Source organism: Podarcis erhardii (assembly GCF_964252035.2).
Source record: "Podarcis erhardii genome assembly, chromosome: 3".
NCBI lineage: Eukaryota > Metazoa > Chordata > Lepidosauria > Squamata > Lacertidae > Podarcis > Podarcis erhardii.
Genome location: NC_138507.1, coordinates 28,165,171 through 28,184,214, shown reverse-complemented (window position 1 = coordinate 28,184,214; position 19,044 = coordinate 28,165,171). Strand labels below are relative to the sequence as shown.

Genomic DNA, 19,044 nt, shown 5'->3' with positions numbered 1-19,044 from the left:
GCTGCGGTTTTGGAAGCGCAAGTCCATTTGGGTGGAAGGAATGAGTTATGCGGTTGCTTCCGACACTGGCCAAATCTAACTATGAAGGAAAACTCAAAAGGGGAAACAAGAGGGAGTTGTGGCCAATTCATGTGACCCTAAGTGGGGTTGGTCACAAGTGTTTAGGTCAAGGGCATCTGAGTTTTGGCACCGGGTGATTTGATTAGGTCTCTACAGGCGTTACAGTCCGCTACACAAGTACCATCTTGAGAGGGAGAAAGTTCCCCTCTGTCACCACCCTGCTCCGCAAACTGGGTAGTGAACTTCTGAAGTCAGGAGCACCCTGTACTCACACAGTCTCCTTTTGTGATTCAGAATCCAGGAAATTAGCTTTCTAAGCTGCTCTAAGGGATTGTAACACTTGGCTACTGATTTAGCACATGCCCCTTAATAACTCAACCCGTGTTTATCTGTCCATGTTCAATGTACTTGCAGCCATTTTGTGTGGTGCAGTGCTTTTGAGAGTACTCTGCAATACCATCTTTTGAACTCAATTGATCTACTGAACTTAACACACAAATCTGCTCAGGGGACTCAATAGGGTCAGAAAAGGTAGGCAGCAATTGGGCACCTGTAATCTGGCCATGGGCAAATTCAGACAAGAACAGACCCTAGGCTTGATGTTAGAACCCTAGTCTACACAATATACGATATGATAATCTTTATGGTCATTGTCCCATACAGAACAACGAAACTGAAAAAAATCTACATCAGACATTCAAAAACCAACAAGCCTGCTATCCCAGCCTGGTTAACCCCCTAAAAACTCTGATACCCCATAATTAAATACCATATACTCCCATAGCAACTACCTTACACTGCGTTTAAAACCAGAACTGCATTTGGATAGAAACTGTTTCTCAGGCGGCTAGTCCTAGTCTTTATAACCCTGTACCTTCTTCCAGAAGGCAGAAATGGAAAGAGATCATTTCCAGGGTGCGCACTATCCTGCGCTATCTCTGCAGCTTTCTTATGGCACCTGGAAGCATAGATTTGATCCAAGGTGGGAAGAGTGCACCCAATTATTCTCTCCACAGTCTTTACAACCCTGGACAGCATTGTTTCTTCCCTTAACAGACCTAAAACATACTGTGGCTAAATATGAAGCTCCCAGAAAGGACATCTACTTTGTATGTAGAACGAAGGAGCATACTAGTTGACCCTACAGATTTATTCTCTTGCTCAAAGTATACAGTACAGCTGAACTGGAGTGCTGAAGGAGTTGAGTTTTAATCTGGAAGCGGTTTAAGACTCATCCCAAGTGGTGGCCGTACCGCCAGAAAAAAATAGCAGTTCACAAAAGCCATGTTGCTCTAAGTCATAAACATACCAGCAGTGGTTCCCAACTGGTGGTCCACAGACCCCAGAAGATCCAAGTATCTCTTTTAATGATACAATGCACAGAGCTTCTCCAGTATGAAAGGAAATTTGGCATTTTGCTTCACTAATTCATTATTTGGATAGCAGCCATTCTAGCTGTATTTAAAACTGACAATGCATTTCTCATGCAACACTAAAATAATATATTAAACTGATAAAGTACATCAAGCTAAGTATTTTACACAGGGGAGGGGGGAATTCCAGCTAAAATGACAAAAAGCCACCCAAAATCACTTTAAAAAGCAATTTACCCTGGGCCTGTTTAGCACACTGCCAAAAATCTTGTCAACTCTGTCCTTTCTTTTGTGCTGAAATTTGTAGCCAAGAGTTTAGTAATGAGCACTCATTTTATCATATATATCTTTCCGGTTCTTTTTTTTAAAAAAGCAATTGAATTATTTTCATGGTTGGTATGGGGGGGGATATATAAATAGAAAGTTGCACTGTATCTCAGATTCGTTCAAAGGAACTTGCCATGATATTTTTTTATTTTTAAGCAAAGTAAAATCCATGTTCTTCTTGGCACCGGACGACAATAAAAGGATAAAAAGCGAAAACTGTGTGCAGAGGCCAACTGTTGTCAAGACAGCTAATGCAAAGTCCAGCACAACAATGTCTCTTTTGTCTGCACTGCCTATCCCACGAGAAGGGCAGCAGGGGGAACGTTAGAATACTGTGAGCCAAATATCTAACAGAAGAACTAGTTGGAGGACCAAACCTTATCTAGATTACTAAACGAAAACAGAGGCACAAAAAGCGCCGAGTCATGGAACCACCATTATTCGTGTCTGAAGGGTCACTCTTTTATACCTTGGGCTTTATGAGGCTGGTAACTGAAGAGCTAAATGAGCTGTCGCAGGTTTTCTGAATAGCGAGCCTCTTTTGAATGGGAAGAAAGGGCAACTGTCTGCTGCCACTGAATACATTAGGTGGAAATGGAACTAGGCTGTGCACGCTGCTTTCAGGAAAGACCCAAATTTAACTCTTAACGCTTGAAACCTCAAGGCTCTGGATCTGTCCCCCCGGGCATAATCTGAACTTCAGAAGCAATCGCTGTTCTCTGCCCACCTCAGCCCTCAATTCATACCTTTGAGGATTGAGGAAATAGCTCAGCTGGTTAGAGTGTGGTACTCATAATGCAAAGATTGCAGGTTCGATCCCTGTATGGGACAGCTGCATGTTCTTGCACTGAAGGGTTGGACTAAATCAGGGCTTCCAAAAATTGGTCCTCCAGCTGTTTTTGGACTACAACTCCCATCATCCCTAGCCAGCAAGACTAGTGATGGTTAAGGGTGATGGGAATTGGACCAGATGATCCTCAGGGTCTATGATTCAATGACTTGTTTCCTATTGCTGGTGATGGCAAACGGTGTAACATTTTTCCGTGTTGCTGGTTACGTACACCGTCTCTGTTGCCATAGGTCATAGGTAGGCAAACTAAGGCCTGGAGGCTGGATCCGGCCCAATCGCCTTCTAAATCCAGCCCGTGGACGGTCCGGGAATCAGCATGTTTTTACATGAGTAGAATGTGTCTTTTTCTTGAACATGCATCTCTGGGTTATTTGTGGGGCCTGCCTTGTGTTTTTACATGAGTAGAATGTGTGTTTTTATTTAAAATGCATATCTGGGTTAGTTGTGGGGCATAGGAATTCATTCATTTTTTTCCTTCAAAATATAGTCCGCCCCCCCCCCCCACAAGGTCTGAGGCACAGTGGACCGGCCCCCTGCTGAAAAGGCTTGCTGACCCCTGCTTTCTTGCTGCTCCCCACTGCTGTTCTTTGCCTAAGAGCTTTCTGTTGCGCAGCTCAAGTAAAGGAGGGGGGGAAACTGAGTCTGGGTAAATGAACTGCCACCTTCAGCGGCCTCTGCCTACATAACACTTTTGCTTTTAAAAACCATATTCCCTCCACCCCTTTGTATGCAGTTTGGGCAAATCCAGGCTTTAAAACATCTGGATATGCTGCAGCTACATCTCGGTTTGGCCCTAACTGGCGAATACAGTGCTGATGACAGGTCACGTGGGCAAAGAGCAAATCACATGGACGGCACCTTCTTCACAGATAACAGAATCATAAGAGTTGGAAGGGACCACAAGGGTCCTTTTGTCCAACCCCAGCAATGCAGGAATCTTTTGCCCAATGCGGGACTTGAACACACAACTCTGAGATGAAGAATCTCACGCTCTACCGACAGAGCTATCGAAAGACTGCAGGAGGGAGCAGCAGCATGACTGAATCTTCCTGTATTTAAAGAAACTCTCTACTCATAAAGAACTGGAGGTTGAAGAACAGGGTTCCAGCCTAGCATTCACTGACATGCTATTTCTCTCTCCCCCCCCAAAAAAACATTCAAACATGCAAATCCTCTGCTGCTAGTCCAAATAACAGAGCCAGGAGCAGCTTTTATCACATGACCTGAGGCTTGTCGAAACCAGGCCGAAGTTATCAGATGCCCCTGTGGACAAAATGTGGCTTACTGTGTTGTTATCTCCATTTTCTTAATGTACCACCACTTTTTTCCCATTGGGAGAAAAGCTTCATTTCTTAAAGAGCTGAATTTTTACATCACTTTGCAAGTATACAGTGGTACCTCAGGTTACATATGCTTCAGGTTACAGACTCCGCTAACCCATAAATAGTGCTTCAGGTTAAGAACTTTGCTTCAGGATGAGAACAGAAATTGTGCTCCTGTGGCATGGCGGCAGCAGGAGGCCCCATTAGCTAAAGTGGTGCTTCAGGTTAAGAACAGTTTCAGGTTAAGAATGGACCTCCGGAACGAATTAAGTACTTAACCTGAGGTACCACTGCACTTGGAAAAAGAGACACACACACTTCCCTTCTTCCCATAACGGAGCAACGTACCACCATTTAACTATTAGTGAATATACTTTTAATATTTCAATTTTTAAAAGCGCAGGTATTTTGTATTACCGAAGAAATTCAAGAAATACATGCCTTCACCAGGAATGCTAGTAGTGCCCTTTCAAGCTGATGTGGTTGAACACATTGATGTCTTCATAATTCTCTCTTCTTCCACATACCTCCTGGATTTGCCAAAGCAGGTTATGCTGAGTTCTAGCATATAAACAAAGCATCTAAAAGCAATTTTGTAGGAATCGGCTCTCACCACAAGCAATGCTAGAAGCCCTCTGGTGCCATGCATTGAGAGAGAGAAAGATTACCTATCAAAAGTCACAGCCTGCCTGTCATTCAGCATTTTTTGCTTTCCGAAGCCCCTTTTTTTTTTAAAGGGGGTTTCTATTTATATGTCTGTCAAATCCTTGTGACTTTGATAAGGAACATGGGTTCTCTGCATGCATGGCTTGCCATCATTCCTCTGTGCCTTGAGAGAGATTACCCTGAAGCCGTTCCTTTTTGCATTTATGCCCCCTGCATATGTGATGCATTTTCAGAAAAGACAAACTCTGCTACATCACAAGTTCAGGCTGAGCTGACCTAAGCCTGGCAAAGGGGAGGAAAGCCTTTAAAATAGAGTTTGGCTTGGCCCATTACCACTAAATATGAGTCTATTTGGCAACATTCATGAATATTTGGTACAAATATAAACTGTGTACAGTGGTACCTCAGGTTACATGCGCTTCAGGTTACATATGCTTCAGGTTACAGACTCCGCTAACCCATAAATAGTGCCTCAGGTTAAGAACTTTGCTTCAGGATGAGAACAGAAATCATGCTCCGGCAACGCGGCAGCAGCAGGAGGCCCCATTAACTAAAATGGTGCTTCAGGTTAATAACGGTTTCAGGTTAAGAACGAACCTCCGGAACGAATTAAGTACTTAACCTGAGGTACCACTGTATTTCAATATGGAATATATTTTACGCCACTCATTCTTTTTAAAACTTTCTATGATTATTCATTTATTATCTTGTAATTGTATTCTTCCTTTGGAATTTGCTGGATACAGAGGTTAGAAGGATCTCAAATACATCTTGCTTCCTCCCCACTCTCAAACTCATAACAATCCTTCGGGTTATCTCTCAGCAATAATAGGAGCTAAAACATATTGGAACACTTTGCAAAATCGAAGTGAATTGTTCAGCACAAACAGCCTTAGCAAAGAACAGGGCAGATGAATGAAAGGAAGAGCAGCCTGCGCTATTTCAAAAGAGCAACTGTCTGGTAGTTAGAGAGACAGGCAATTAAAAAACAGCAGCAACACCGGGTGAAAACTTTGCGTGACAATACAACCAGGGCTAATACATGATCAAAAGTAAGGAACAAGAGGGAAGTGTTAGGCTTTATGTACAACTGTGAACTGGAGCTGTTTGATGATTTAAATGAAATGTGAAATGGCTGGTGAAAATATTTTAGCACCAGCTGACAGTCTGCAAAGAGACATCCAAGTGCTTTGATTCTGCAAGTCTTTGAGGTATTTTGTCAAAGCCTCGTTTCAAGATAAACCTCTAACACAAACTGCAGTTAAAATTAATTTTCCTCTTCCCTTTGAAATCTGTCTTCCACATTGGGAGTTCTAAAATGGAGCTCCCATCTTGAAGCAAAAGACGGAGGTTAAACGGGAAGAAACTGCACCAAGCAGCCTGATTTTGCTGACAGACTTTGAGTACTAGTAGGTATTGCGCTGCCTCCCTTTTTTCCATAGAGGCAATGACAGATTTATGCACGTCCAAGTGACGCCCCCAAAGGCGTTGTGGTGACTCGGAAGTGGCCTTCACACACGATGACCAGGCTCGTGACCCCCACACAAATCAGGGGTTGCCTGTACACACAGATGAGGCAATGGAAACATAATTTGTGTGGAACTGCAATTTATTTACTTATTTATTTACAAATAAGGCATTAAATGTAAGTGCATATATATATATATATATAGGGAGGCGGGATGTTACACATTTCTGTATTAGATATGTTACAACACAGGTAGAGAAAACCCGTAACAACATATAGGACAGGAATCCCCAACCTTCGGCCCTCCAGATGTTTCAGACTACAATTTCCACCATCCCTGACCACTGGTCCTCTTAGCTAGGGATCATGGGAGTTGTAGGCCAAAACATCTGGAGGACCACAGGTTGGGGATGCCTGGTATAGGATATGGAGACAAGCAAACTGCAAGTGCTCCCACCAATCAATGCAACAAGGGCCCTTCTTGCAACCATGTTTTCTGAAAGGACTCCAATGCCTGCAGCCGCATGGTCGGCATGTGTGCAGGAAGCAAAGCTTTCTGCTATCGCTGCTCCTCTAATCTGGAAAAGCTGCATTAGCTGAAACCTTGCTTGCCATGCATTTCTCAAGGCACCTGACAGCTGCAAGGAAAACAACAAATATAATTTTTTTTGGTATCTTACAAAAGCAAAGAAAGAAATACAGTAACTTGGAACTGTGTGTGAAAAAACTGTAGAAATAATAATACAATGAGTCTAATCAGAAGCCAAATGTGTTTGTTTTGCTTTGTTTTCTCTCCCCCCCTCCCTTCACTCCTCCCCTCCTTCTTCTTTCTCCTCTCTTTTCCTTTTTGTGTTTCCTTTCTTGGTCTTTCTCCTTTTGATATGTTAAGAAAAAGATAAAGAGATAAAAGTGTAATAGGAAAACCTCAGTAAGTTAAAAGTGATGTTGTGTAATTTCTTTATTATTATTTATATATTGTTAAAATTGGTTAATTGTAATGATTTGATGTGCTGTATTTTTTGCTCCATAAGACACACCAGACCATAAGGCACACTTAGTTTTGGGAGGAGGAAAACAAGAAAAATTTATTCTGACTCCCAGAAGCCAGAACAGCAAGAGGGATCTGGCTTCTGGGATACCGTGTGGCTGTTCTGGCTTCTAGGATAACCGCGCCAAGCCTCTTCAGGGCAGTGAGAGGGAGAACTGCGCAGCGCCCCTTCAGCGAAGCTGGAGAAGGAACAGAAGGGGCGCCGTTCCTCCTCCCGCTTCGCTGAAGGGGCGCTGCACAGCTCTACCTCTCTGTGCAGCGCCATTCGCTCCATAAGACACACTCACATTTCCCCTTTTTAGGAAATGTGACACACTCACATTTCCCCTTTTTAGGAGGAAAAAAGTCCGTCTTATGGAGCGAAAAATACGGTAACAACTACTGTGGTTTTTTTTCCTTTGTTATTGTTGAATTCTAAATAAAGTATTGTTCTGTTTTTTTGTGTTTGTTTTTTTTTTTAAAAAAGACACCTGCAAGGAAAAGAAGGCAATTGTAGGAATAAATCTATGGCATTTGTTTGGGCAGGAAAGAGGGAGGGAGCACCGAGTTCTACATGGGTGCAGTGGCGTAGCGTGGGGGGTGCAGGGGGGGCCGGCCGCACCGGGCGCAACATCTGGGGGTTAGGGTTAGGGGGCGCAAATACACGGGTTAGGGGGCGCAAATCCACGGGTTAGGGGGTGCAAATTACTTACCTTGCCCCGGGTGCTGACAACCCACGCTACGCCACTTCATGGGTGGCAGTGATCCTCTGCCTTTAAGGGAGAACTGCCTGATGTGCAGCATTTCCGCAGAGGAAACTTTTCTAGGCCTGGAGAAGAAGTCACGGGGAAAAGCTTCCCCTGCTTAATTTCTAAAAGCCAAAGAGCTATTTAAAGGCATGGAATGTCTGCCAGGGAAAGGACTGGCAACTCTCACAGAGGAGTGTGTCTGTGTGTGGGTATGTAAAAACAGCGAAGATTCCTTGGTTTTAAGGAACAATTAGCAGTGAATGAAAATAACCAACAAAAATGACAAACAACACTGTTTGGGCAACCTGGTGCATGTAGTTAAAAATTAGATCAAACAAGTTGAAGTAACATAAAGGCAAGAGAGGGAACACCTAACACAGCAAGTCAGCCTCTTCTCCTCTGTCCTTCCCTGCCCAACATCCATGTTCTAGATCTCTGGAATAATAATAATAATAATAATAACCTCTGCAAACCTCAGTATCCTGCTTCTCAATGGCAAAAAAATAAATAAAATCCTAACCCAGCAAAGGGCAGCAATTATGAGCCCGTTATAAACCTGGATAAATAAAAAGCCTCAATTTTTATAAAGTGGCTGCAAATCATCACTTACAGTCATGAAACCCAGCTGTAGGGTTGCCAGACCCTGTCTGTCTAAGGGCTGCCAACTTTGCAACTAGCACCTGTAACCATGTCTTTAAAAAATAAAGCACCAGCAGTGTGATCTACTGTAATTTGCGTGTGATAATGTTCATCTCTGTACAGGAGAAAAGTTTTGCTGGCTAATTCTTGCCTTTTGTGCAGCTATTAAAAGGCATAGCTGCAGGGGCAGTCTGAAAAGCTGGTTCTCGATGACAGTCCCCTCTTGCTTGTTGAAGCAGGCAGGACTCTGGGTTTTACCCCATAGCAGCCAACCTCTGAGTAGACACAGTTTAAAAAATCTTTGTCTGTTGTATTTTATCAGCTAGGCAGTCATTTTATTGCACTTGAGATGATAACACAACATAGCAGCCAGGGTATGAGGGACCTGTTGGAGAAAAGTTGGAGGGGGCACAAAAATCTCTGCCAGGAATATAAGCTGCAAATGTATACCTACTGGCCTGAAAGTATGGAGTTGATTTCTGAGTAAGGTAAAGGTAAAGGTATCCCTGACTGTTAGGTCTAGTCGCGGATGACTCTGGGGTTGTGGCGCTCATCTCGCTTTACTGGCCAAGGGAGCCAGTGTACAGCTTCCGGGTCATGTGGCCAGCATGACTAAGCCACTTCTGGTGAACCAGAGCAGCGCACAGAAACACCATTTACCTTCCCACCGGAGCACTACCTATTTATCTACTTGCACTTTGACGTGTTTCTGAACTGCTAGGTTGGCAGGAGCAGGGACCGAGCAACGGGAGCTCACCCCGTCACGGGGATTCGAACCGCCAACCTTTCGATCGGCAAGCCCAAGGCTCAGTGGTTTAGACCACAGGACATCTCTGGGTTAGTTGTGGGGCATAGGACTGGCAATTTGGTCAAACTCAGTTTCTCATTTTTCTAATGTTTAGTTCAGTTCTCCACAATCCCAGATAAGTTTGTGATTATTCTTTTTAAGTCCTTATAAGAATTCATCAGCAAATTTATACTACTACATAGGCTTTTTATGCAGTTTTGCATAATCTACACATTTTTGTAAAGCAATTTTCCCTAATTCAATGCCTTTCCAATGTTGCTTCCACTAATAAATACATTTGTATGAGCACTTGGAGCTAGCATATGTATGTTAGTACACACTGCTTGGCTGGAGAACTGCAAATAAATTCAAACGATGCCTGAATTTCAGTTTGTGCAATGTTTTGTAGTTAGGTAAGGTAAATGTAAAGGTACCCCTGCCTGTACGGGCCAGTCTTGACAGACTCTAGGGTTGTGCGCTCATCTCACTCTATAGGCCAGGAGCCAGCGCTGTCCACAGACACTTCCGGGTCACGTGGCCAGCGTGACAAGCTGCATCTGGCGAGCCAGCGCAGCACACGGAATGCCGTTTACCTTCCCGCTGGTAAGCGGTCCCTATTTATCTACTTGCACCCGAGGGTGCTTTTGAACTGCTAGGTTGGCAGGCGCTGGGACCGAACGACGGGAACGCACCCCGCCGCGGGGATTCGAACCGCCGACCTTTCGATCGGCAAGTCCTAGGCGCTGAGGCTTTAACCCACAGCGCCACCCGCGTCCCTAGGTAGGTTTGCCTTTCAATATGAATTAAATCTAATTTGTCCGCCATCCCTACCTCCGAGTAGACACAGTTTTAAAAATGTTTATCTCTTGTATTTATCAGCTAGGCTGTCGTTTTATTGGACTTGAGATGATAACAACAACATCAATAAACAACAACAGCAACGTTATTATTTGTACCTATTTGTACTTATATTATTTGTAACTCTATTCTCTCAGCCCAGAAGCACTTGTGTGTTGCAGGTGCAAGGTGAAAATAAATGACAAAAATATCAAGCTCTATCTTTACATTACTGCTGAATGAACTTCTGCATATATAGCTTTTCTTTCCAAACTTGGCAAACAGCTGGAGTCAACTTGCCAGCTAGCACTTTTTAAATTGTTAGCAATTTATTTATTTTTAGCCATTTATTTTTCTTAAAGCCATTTGAACTTCAAAAAATACACATCGGAAGAATTTATATGAAATGAAGACTTTTGAGGCATGAGGTCCATCCACTAACAGCACAATCCCATGTCTACTCAGAAGTAAGTCACACTTGAGTTCAAGGTGAATTCCAGGTAAAGGTGTGCAGGATTCAGCCTAAGCCTGTGAGGGAGTGTTGCTAGATCCTGTTCTACAGCCCTTTTATAATATCTATAGTTGTCTTTAAAACTAAAATTAAGTGGGTCCCAGTACCTTTAACAGTTGCATTCTCAAAAAAAACCCCAAAAAACCAACCTCATCGTAATGGGGAGTTTATCACTGTAACGTCGTACCTTGGTTGTCAAACGCCTTGGTACAGTGATCCGTGCAGGATGAATGTTCGCAACCCGCAGCATTTGCAACCCGCATCTGCACACACACAGGTTGCCGGTGCTTCTGCACATGCACAAAGTGCAATTTAGCACTTCTGCGCATACACAGCCGTCGAAACCTGGAAGTAACCCGTTCTGGTACTTCCAGGTTTTGGCAGTCCACAACCCAAAAAAAGGCTGTAACCTGAGGTATGACTGTACTTGGGACGTTTTGGTTCCTGAACGCTGCAAACCCGGAAGTGAATGTTCTGGTTTGCGAAAAGTTTTCGGAAGCCGAATGTCCGACGAGGCTTCTGCAGCTTCCGATTGAGTGCAGGAAGCTCCTGCAGCCAATTGGAAGCGGCACCTTGGTTTTCGAACCGTTTCGGGAGTCGAACGGATTAAGTTCGACAACCAAGGTACAACTGTATGTGTGTCTGTTGGATTTCAGACTGTAACGCCGAAATTAAAAGCACAAGAACCACGCTGGAACAAAACATGGCAGTCCTAAGAGGATCCCCATTGTTACTAGGAGTAAGAAGAACCTTTACAAAAACGTAGCTAGTTGCAATAAAGAATTGTATAAAGTTTATGGAATAAATTAACAAATAAATAACTTCAAAAACAACAAAAATGTAGCTAGTCTAACACGTACAAAGGGCAGGAAGCACAACGTTAACTTTCCAAGGGAGGAACTGCCTTCTGTTTCACCCTAGTCTAGTCAATATGTTTTGGCCATTGCTTCCCCTCTGCAATGGGACGCGGGTGGCGCTGTGGGTTAAACCACAGAGCCTAGGACTTGCTGATCAGAAGGTCGGCGGTTCGAATCCCCACGATGGGGTGAGCTCCCGTTGTCCGGTCCCAGCTTCTGCCAACCTAGCAGTTTGAGAGCACGTCAAAGTGCAAGTAGATAAATAGGTACCACTCCAGTGGGAAGGTAAACGGCATTTCCGTGCGCTGCTCTGGTTCGCCAGAAGTGGCTTAGTCATGCTGGCCACATGACCCGGAAGCTGTCTGCGGACAAACGCTGGCTCCCTCGGCCATGAGCGCCGCAACCCCAGAGTTGGTCACGACTGGACCTAATGGTCAGGGGTCCCTTTACCTTTACCTTCCCCTCTGCTAGAAGGGCTTAATTTGCATTGGGGGGGGAGCAATAAGTGGAAGAAATATTTAACCCTTCTCCTGTTCACTGGTTTTCTTCCATGGGGGCCCCTCCTCCATTTTTCCTTCCAAAATTAAAATTGCCCTGGGGAAGGGGCAGTTTGGAAGTTGGGAAGGGGGGAGGGTCATGAAGGCACATTCATGTCTTCCACACTCAGCTCCCATTCTCATCTGAAAGTAGGAGCGAGGTGCGGGGGAATTCAGAAGGTGTGATAGGTGTGATACGTCTTCCTAGAGGAGGTGGGCAGGCAAGCAATGAGAGTTTAATCCTGCCGCAACCTGCCTCTGACACAGAAACATGGGCCTGTAATCTGGGCTGCAGAAGGAAGCAGCTGGGGGGTGGGTAGGTGAGTTAAGCCCCCTTTGCCCACTTCTCCGCCACCTCAATAAATGTATCAACACCTTCTGGCACCACCACCCCAACTTGCAGAGGAGAAACGGTAGCAGGGTGTTGAAGACATGAGGCTGAGGCAGAACGTGCTATCCGTCCCCAAGATGGCATTTTTAGTTTTGGCAAGAAAGATGTGGTGACTCAGGCAAGTAAACTATATCCCAAGATTATTATTTTTTAAAAAAGAAAATGCAGAATCTCTTGCCAAAACCTATCTACAGAAGGCAGAAACCCTGCTGGTGACTTAATATGGTGAGAAGTTAAAAATGTGGGAGAAAGGCTTTGAACACTGGTAGTTTCCTTATCCAATTGACAGCTACTTCAGGAAAATGCAATACATGCCAGAAAGAAAGATAGAAAGAACGAAAGTCTATTTTAGAGGCTAAGAGGGGAAATGTACCTACTGTGAAAGTTTAAAGCAGATTAGAACTGAGCAGTTTGCAAATGTGTTGTTATTAGGTAGCCCACCAGACTGGTGTCAAGTAAGAAAACACAGATCTTAACCCAAACAGATCACCACCTCGAGATACCACTGTCCTAAACTTGGCCTGGCTGGTTTTAGATTTGTCAGCTTCTGAGATCAGAAACTACCTCATTTTATAGCCACTTGTTATCACAGTAATGGCAAAACAACAACTAAACAACCACCCTGCCAGGAAACATCATCTCCTGGACAAATGGACCCCATTATGGGGTGTCAAGGCTTTAAAATTCCTTGCCTCTTTTCTGCAATAGTAAAAGGTAAAGGGACCCCTGACTGTTAGGTCCAGTTGCGGACGACTCTGGGGTTGCAACACTCATCTCGCTTTACTGGCCGAGGGAGCCGGCGTACAGCTTCTGGGTCATGTGGCCAGCATGACTAAGCTGCTTCTGGAGAACCAGAGCAGTGCACGGAAACACCGTTTACCTTCCTGCCAGAGCGGTACCTATTTATCTACTTGTACTTTGATGAGCTTTCGAACTGCTAGGTTGGCAGGAGTCTGCAATAGTATTCCATATCAAAATCCACTTCTCTCTTCAGGCTTATTAAGAGCTACTATTCTGGTTGTATGTGATGAGTAAAAACAGTTTCCCCTCCCTTTCAATTCATCAATATGCCACAGGTAATTAGCTAACATAAATGGGCGAGGATCTGCTCACTGGGTGACCCTGGGCAAGTCACCATCTCTCAGCCTCATAGGGGCTGCTTTGAACTATGTACCTGACCTTAATCTCCTCAGAGGAAAAGTGAGGTATAACTCTGTTGTAGATGTCTTGTGGGCTAGTAAAAACATACCTGCAAGCCCGTCTCACCTTTAAATGCTGGGAAATTGTCAGGCTGAAGGGAGGGAACATTACAAGATGGAAGGCCTAACACTCCAATGTTCAGCAGTGCAGCATGTTCATTGTTCCTCAGTCAACAAAGATACAAGGACATTCCAGACTAGGTAGCAGACTCGGCCATTCTTCCTACTATCTCTACTGAAAATTAAGCAGATCCTATACCACCATACTATTCTGCTGCACAGCTTTTGTTATAATCAATAAAAGGTTTGCTAGAAACCAGAGAGGGAAGCTGAGGTTCTGTTGTAGCAGGATTAATCTGAGGAAATGCCTTGTGCACTGTTGGTGGGGATGGAGGAATTGTGCCAAATTTAAGCCAGTTGTTTTCCTTAGTAATAAAAAAAATAAAAAAATGATTCCGGGGAACAGCAGGACAGAGAAGATTAGCTGGCTGTAGCAAATGCCGGTTTCCTTGAGCTGTGGAGGCAACAGTTGCATGTATATTATTCTACCCTCAATTCAAGGCTTCAGATTCAAGATCTGATTTAAAGCGCTAGTGACGGATACAAGTCCTAAACAGCTTGGGACCCAAATCTCAGCAACATCAGACAACTAAATCTGCTTGCAGACCCTGCCAAGATTCAGGGTGAGGGGATACACAGGGCAGCCTTCTCTGTGACGTGGCCTTGACTCAGGTGTGTCTGTCTCCCACATGGTTAAGTTTCAGGCACCAATTGAAAACCTTTTTATTTTCCTAGTGTTTTACAGTTTGCCAAATAGCAGCTCCTCTCCTTATCAGCAACATATGTAGTTCTGATTTCATGATTTGCTATTCATTTTTCCGTACATGCATGCTTTTAGCTCTTTTACTAAAATTAGAGGATGAAATCAGGAGAGGATCAACAACCCCTGGAGGAATGATGGACTTCATTTTTCTCAATGGTCTTAAAACAACGCCCAGTTCCACCCATTGTTTTTGATACAGAAAGGTCAACATAAGGCAATTTTACCATATTTGGGGTTATTTTGTTTGTATGCCCTGTTTGTTGGCAAAGGTTGGCACTTACCTATCAGGGCAAATTAATTTTCGTTGCTTCCCCCCATGGTGCAAATATCTGCTCTGAATCATAAACAGGCATATTAAAATGAAATATTCACCCCATGAGAAGTAACTTTGTGATTATTCTTCCAATAACAGGGCAGTTACTATATGCAGAAGTGAGTTGACTTCAACCTGCATTTGAATGACCCCCCCCCCAAAAAAAAATGTTCAGCTATGGGGTGTGGCTCTAACAGTCTGGAATTCCACCTTTCTTTGTCTTGGATTAGATTTATTTCGAAATCCGCTATGTGTTGTCTAAGTGGGGCTGGCCACACTGATTCCCAGAAGCCACCAGCATATGTGTAAAAGTTAGTGTGTACGCGTGGGGCAAGGAACCTGTGGCCCTTTTATGTTAATGTATTCCAGCTCCCATCAGCCTCAAGCAGCATGGTCAATGGTCAGAGTTGATGATGAGTTGTTCATCAAAATCCGGAGGGCCACAGAGTCTCCGTTCATGATGTAGGTGCTCAAACCGTTGAGATTTTATCAATTCACTGAAGCCAAATCACTTTTAAAACCCTGTGTAGAGCAGTTTGGCACTGAATCATTTGTACTGGAAAGCTACACACACACACACACACACACCCCAACTTTGGTCTGCATCCATCCAAGGCTACAGAAAGTATCTGGCAGTGACAGTTCAGAAATAATGTTCCAAGGCGCATTAAAACAGTATCCCATTCATCTCATCTTGAGCATAATGAAAACCACAAGAAGTACACTACTAGATAAAACGAGACCACACCTGTCAAAACGCCCTTTACTTCAAATTCCCCCTTTGTTTCAAAACACTACGTATGTAACACTTAGTGGACCAAGCAGATGTCCCGGGGCCATAAAAGTTTGTTAACGCAAAACTAAAAGGGAGATGTAAGAAAGAAAAACACAACAGAAGTTTCTCAGAAGTTACAAAACACGGCCATTCTGTTGTATACCCAGCTGAACCATAAGATCTTCAGAGGGGGCATTGCTAACCATACCATTATTGGCAAACTGTTGTTTAACAGTTTCTCAGATGTGGGTCTCTTCTGTGGCATTACCCACCCTCTGAAATGCTCTTCCTTGTCCAGTACACGAGGCACCACACATAATGAGCTTCAGACTTCTTCAGATGGGAAGGCTCATCTGTTCCAACAGGATATCACTGACAGCAAGTATTAGTGCTTCACCCATTCTCTCACAGACTATATGTATCCATCAGATTTCCATGGTTCTGTGCAAGTTGAAAGGAGATCTGTGTGCCTTGCCAGGGATGACAACCTTTGGAGCTCCAGATGTTGCTGTACTACAGCTTCCATCAGCCCCAGAAAGCATGGCCAATGGCCACGGATGAGTCAAGTTGTAGTTAGGAACATCTGGAAGCTAACAAAGGTTCTTCATGAAATCTGGGTGTCCAACCATTTGGAGAAGCCAATGTATGTACAGCTGTATACACTTAGAAAAACCCCTTTCCATGTCTGCACTGAACACAAAAAGTTTGGAAGACAGAGCTATTGGGCACGATCCGTCCTCCTCAAATGTATCCAGCATACATGGAAATGGGGAGAGAAATCAAATGACTGATTCGGGCTATGGATTTCAAACAGAATGAAATGAGACAAAAACTGAAATTATACTGGAATGAAGTAAATAATTATATACATAAGTCAGATGAAGAATCAGAAGTTATTTAGCTTCTTTACTTCTCTCTCTGAAATCTTTTTCTATTCCTTTTTCTCTATCTCTTCCTCTTTCTTTCTTTTTTCCTTTACCCTCTTTCCTTTCTTTCTCCCCCCCCCCCACTTTAGATTATTGTTTTAGTTTGGGGGGGGAGTTATTTGATAATAATCTTTGTATTTTTCTTTATAAATCCTAATTTAAAAAAATATTTAAAGAAATCACCTTTAGATAACACAAAGATTCAGGATGATCAATCTCCCCACAGAATAGAAAGGCATCTTATTGAGCATCTTAGTGTGGGGAAGGATGCAAAAGTTCCAGTTTGGATGCAGTGAGGAAATGCAGGAACAGAAAGTGCAAATCACTTTTGTACCATTTCTCAGCATCTTCAAACATCTCAACTCCCTCCAAATAATAAGCGATGCTTTCTTTTTCAATGCTGATGTGTTTGTTTCCTTTGCCTCCCGCTCCCTCCTCTACCGAATCACCGGAGGAGACAGTGACTAGTTCACACCATCCCAACGGGATTGTTGTTTTGCTCTCAGCTTGAAGAACATTCAGTTGTCAGCAGCACTGGGAATACCCAAAGTGGGCCCTTATGGCTAGGATTAGGTACCCATGAACAAAGGTTTAGAGATCCAGGGTAAAGATCACCCTGCCATCACATCTCATGGTGCCTCGGAGGGCACAGATGCAGTCTAGTAGCAGCTCCCAGCAGCCACAGTTCTCTCCAGACGGGAAGAAGATTTTGGTGGTACTTCACCTCTGCTTCTTCCAAGGCAGCTACTTTGGCTTAGATGTACCTCTCACAAGTGCTTCTTGGGTAAGGAGTTCCATGGCTTTGCTGGGAGGCTGGCACCTCAAATGGGCTACAAATAACTTCATGCCTGTCCAGCCCAGGGAAGAAGAAGAGTTTGGATCTGATATCCCACTTTATCACTACCCGAAGGAGTCTCAAAGCGGCTAACATTCTCCTTTCCCTTCCTCCCCCACAACAAACACTCTGTGAGGTGAGTGGGGCTGAGAGACTTCAAAGAAGTGGGACAAGCCCAAGGTCACCCAGCAGCTGCATGTGGAGGAGCGGAGACACGAACCCGGTTGACCAGATTACGAGTCCACCGCTCTTAACCACTACACCACACTGGCTCTCCACACTGGAAAGCCTTTAATGGTAGGAAAAGCACATGCCAGGACACCTGCAAATCACTTGCAAGCTGCTCTACACAGCTTGCCCAAGAGCCCCTTGCTATGTGGTACCCAATTCAATGTTCATTTGTGCTGCCAGCTTATCCAAGGTCAAGTATGGCTCTGGAAATACTCAGTTCTCAGTGTGTGTGTTAAGAACCACCACACTGTACCCAGCTCTGTATCAGAGCTAAGCCACAACCAGCTGTCAGAGGGAAATCAGGAGATGGGAACCAGAGGTCAGTAGTTGGGTTATGGAATGAGACAGTGGTCAGCTGTGGGAGGTGTTTTTTAGTGGGGCGAGGGAGACACTTTAGCCAGAAGTCAAAGCTTGGAGTCCGAGCAAACAAAAATGTGCTAGAGCAGTACAACCACGGCTGTGGAAAGATACTCCAAGCCACGGTTCGAGTTGCTCCTGACACAACGTCACTGAGCACAGAGAACCAGATTGAGTCTAACCCAGTGTTTCCCAACCGGTGTTCCGCGGCACACTAGTGTGCCGCGAGACGTTGCCTGGTGTGCCGTGGGAGGGCACACTCATTGAAATTAGAATTAGACTTTTGCCCCCCGCCCGCCTTCAGAAGAGGTCCAGGACCTCTTTGCTCCCCCCTGCCTGCCTTCCCGGACAGCTTTTGAAGGCAGGCAGAGGGGAGCAAAGACTTTCGCCCCCCGCCCGCCTTCAGAAGAGGTCCAGGGCCTCTTCTGAAGGCGGGCGGGGGGCAAAGGTCTTTGCTCCCCCGTGCCTGCCTTCCCGGGAGAGCGGAAAGTCTTTGCTCCCCCCCTTCAAAAGCCGTCCGGGACAGAGGAGAAACGTGCTGCGTTTCTACGCTCTCCCGGGAAGGCAGGCAGGGGGGAGCAAAGACTTTTGCCCCCCGCCAGCCTTCAGAAGAGGTCCTGGACCTCTTCTGAAGGCGGGCGGGGGGCGAAAGTCTTTACTCCCCCCGCCTGCCTTCAAAAGCCGTCCAGGACAGCGGAGAAACACGCTGCTTTTCTCCGCTCTCCCGGGAAGGCAGGCAGGGGGGGAGCAAGGACTTTTGCCCCCCGCCCGCCTTCAGAAGAGGTCCTGGACCTCTTCTGAAGGCGGGCGGGGGGCAAAAGTCTTTGCTCCCCTCTGCCTGCCTTCAAAAGCTGTCCGGGACAGCGGAGAAACACGCTGCTTTTCTCCGCTCTCCCGGGAAGGCAGGCAGGGGGGAGCAAAGACTTTCACCCCCCGCCCGCCTTCAGAAGAGGTCCTGGACCTCTTCTGAAGGCGGGCGGGGGAACAAAAGTCTTTGCTCCCCCCGCCTGCCTTCAAAAGCCGTCCAGGACAGCGGAGAAACACGCTGCTTTTCTCCGCTCTCCCGGGAAGGCAGGCAGGGGGCAGCAAAGACTTTCACCCCCCGCCAGCCTTCAGAAGAGGTCCTGGACCTCTTCTGAAGGCGGGCGGGGGAACAAAAGTCTTTGCTCCCCCGCCTGCCTTCAA

The 19,044-nt window shown here is 45.1% G+C and overlaps 1 protein-coding gene across 2 annotated transcripts in view; it reads right to left on the bottom strand.

The window, feature by feature from the left end:
* Nucleotides 1-19,044, bottom strand: part of RNF144A (ring finger protein 144A) — a 63,399-nt gene that overhangs the window by 32,000 nt on the left and 12,355 nt on the right. The window contains exon 1 of one of the 2 annotated variants that reach the window (XM_081857416.1): nt 13,667-13,688. The exons of the other annotated variant lie outside the window; for it this stretch is intronic. The gene's annotated coding sequence lies outside the window, so the exon portion shown is untranslated. Of the gene's footprint in view, nt 1-13,666; nt 13,689-19,044 lie in introns of those variants that run through there. 2 annotated transcript variants of the gene reach the window in all.